This window comes from Chaetura pelagica, unplaced genomic scaffold (genome assembly GCF_000747805.2).
Source record: "Chaetura pelagica isolate M959 unplaced genomic scaffold, ChaPel_1.0 scaffold462, whole genome shotgun sequence".
NCBI classification, from domain to species: Eukaryota; Metazoa; Chordata; class Aves; order Apodiformes; family Apodidae; genus Chaetura; species Chaetura pelagica.
The window spans coordinates 174,449-177,066 of NW_009952454.1; the positions used below are offsets into that span (position 1 = coordinate 174,449).

General features: G+C 41.6%; 1 protein-coding gene across 1 annotated transcript in view; it reads left to right on the plus strand.

The window, feature by feature from the left end:
• Positions 1–2,006: 2,006 nt before the first annotated feature.
• The window catches only part of HOXB8 (homeobox B8), a 10,111-nt gene continuing 9,499 nt past the window's right edge, over positions 2,007–2,618 (plus strand). Inside the window, exon 1 of the mRNA XM_010008570.1 lies at positions 2,007–2,023. The gene's annotated coding sequence lies outside the window, so the exon portion shown is untranslated. The remainder of the gene's footprint in view (positions 2,024–2,618) is intronic.

Consider the following 2,618-nt stretch of genomic DNA (forward strand, 5'->3'; position numbering starts at 1 on the left):
CGTGTGCAAATCTGTATATTGAGCTGCCGGAGAGGCTTTTTAGGAGCAAGGCGAGCGCAAGGTGGTTTTGAGAGGGTTGGGGTGGGTGGGGGAAATAATGCACGAGAGAAAAGTCCTTTATTTCTGCTGTATCTCTGAAGGAACCGGTGCAGATCTGATTTCAGAAGCGACAAACTTGTGTGTTTTGTGAGACCACTCATGGCTCTGAACAGAGGCTGCTCAGGGCAGGTTGGAGGTTTGGGAAATGTTCCTGCTATGGGTTTTTTTTTCACCCCCTCCCCACGATCCGGCGATAAAAATCAAGTAGCTGAATTTTCCACACCCCCCCCTCCCCCCAATTCATCTTGGAAGAGGAAAAAAAAAAGAAAAGAATCTCCCAGTCGATCAGAAACCAGACCCGAGGTGTTTAAGCCCCTTCCTCAGAAAGTTTTGTGGTGGTTTGGGTGTTGTTTTTTTTTAATACCTAAACTTTCTCATGTGAAACTTTCCATCATGAAGTAGCTCCTCGGGGACTTCAAAATTTAACTGTTCTGTTGCCGGGGAGAATGAATTGTCCCCAAACTTCACCCTGTGTCAAACCCCATCATCTCCTTCCCTCGAAACTAAAGAAATATTAAATCAAACCATCATCAAAACCTGTTTCTGAAACATTTTGAGCTGAGGGGGAGGAAAAAAAAACCCAACAAAAAGCCTGATGGCAGCAGGATCATTTCTCTAAATCCCGATTTATTTAAAGAGTTTAATAAAACGTGGGTGAAAAAAACAAGATGATTTAACCGTGTTTATGTTGAGCGGTCACATTTTTCAGTCCTGTTTGATTCTTCTCAAGGATGGATGAATCTGAAATCTGCTTGGTGCTGAATTGATCTATTCCTCGTATCTCGAACTGAGGGTGGACTCGCCTAAATCCTCATTACTATATATTTTTCAGAAGCGCATCCGTGACTTAATTGATGTTTTCAACCCATCGGCCACTGGGATTTCGAAACGTTTTTCACTTTCCTTAGAATTGTGGTAAAGAGCAGCTATTTTTAAGACGACGAGATAAGGTTCTTTTTAAATAGAATTTAAAACGTTAGTTCATTTTATTAGGAAATATGCTTACTTAAAAAAATAATAATAATTAAAAAAGGAGAAAAAAAAGATGGAAAAACCCCCCTGTTTTCTGTAGCATCAGCCCGGATGTATTTTCCAGAGATGTTTAATGCTCCAGAATAAAAATCGATTTTAGAACAACAGCCCCTATATGTCATTGTGTTCTACTGCTTCATCTGAAATTTCAGAAATATTTTCGTTGCGTTTCCCTGCGTCCTTTAGTGGCTCGTTAAGTGTATCAGGAGAATCAATTTTTGCTTAGGTTTTTAAAAAATAATATCATCATCATACCCAGAGACAAGTGGAAATATTTCCTCTCCGGTGCAGCAGGTTCTGAAGTTGATTCTGAGCAAACTTGCTGCGTTTCTATGTTTTCATTTTTACGTTTAAATTGGAGATCGTTGATCTCTGGGCACGTTTTGCTTGTTTGTTTGTTTGTTTATTCGCTTGTTTTGAGGGTTTCAATCTTCACGGTCCTTCCTCAGCCTGAGGGCAGCAGGAGTCCAGGGATGGACCGGTTTGATTTGATTTTCCTCTGCTTGTTCCCCCCTCGCCGAAGGAAAACTTGGCTCAAGAAATAACCAGAAACCCAAACCAAGCAGGAGGAAACCCCACCCGCTTTCCCTGCCTGGCATCACCGCGGCTTTGAGGAGCGGGTCCTTCTTCCAAGGGCTCAAGGAGCGGTTCCTGCAATTCCCTCTCTAAATTCCTCGGACATTTTATCGCTCAGGAAGAAACACAAGCGCTTGGCAAGTGTTTCTATCTCCATATTTTAAAAAACCCAACCAACCCCAAGACCTGCTCAGCCCTGCAGGAAGCAGGTAGCCAGAAACAGCCCCAAGAAGCTCTTCCCACTCATTTTTAACCCTCGAAAGGGAGAGATTTCACTTCTTTTTCTCCCTTTTTTCTTCTTAAATCCTTTCTTTGGGGCAGCTCTGAAAAGAAAACAAAAGAAGAAGGAAGATATTTGGAGCTTAGAGAGGGAAGAGAGAGAAAGGGAAGTAACTTGTCATAAAAAAAAGGAAAATTCAGTGCAGTGTGCTGCAATAAAAGAATATGACCGCTATAAAACTTTATAGGGTATAAATTTCTGAAGGTTAAGGAACTAAACGGCTGTAAAGCAAACAGTGCAAGAAAACTTTCAGGAACTCCTAAATTACTCCAACGACTTGGGAATGTGAGGGAAACCCAACGTGTAAATGCTCTGATTTCTGTTTCGGTCACAAAGTTCCCGACTTTTATTTTTTTTCCCCTCTTTTAGGTTTTTTTTTTTTTTTTTTCTTCTTTTTTTTCTTTTTCTTTTTCCCCCTACGGGAGGGGGTGGTTAAAAAATAAGGAGGGGGAAGAGAGGGAGAGAAAAGGTGGGGAGGGACTTTGGCTAATTTATTCTTCTCTTGCAGATGCCGTGAAAATCCAGCGCTCTGGATGATTCCCTTTGTTCTTTTTTTTTTTCTTCTTCTTTTTTTCCTCCTTCCCTCCTCCCCCCCTAATTTCCCCCCCTTATTTTCTCCCCCTCTATCCCC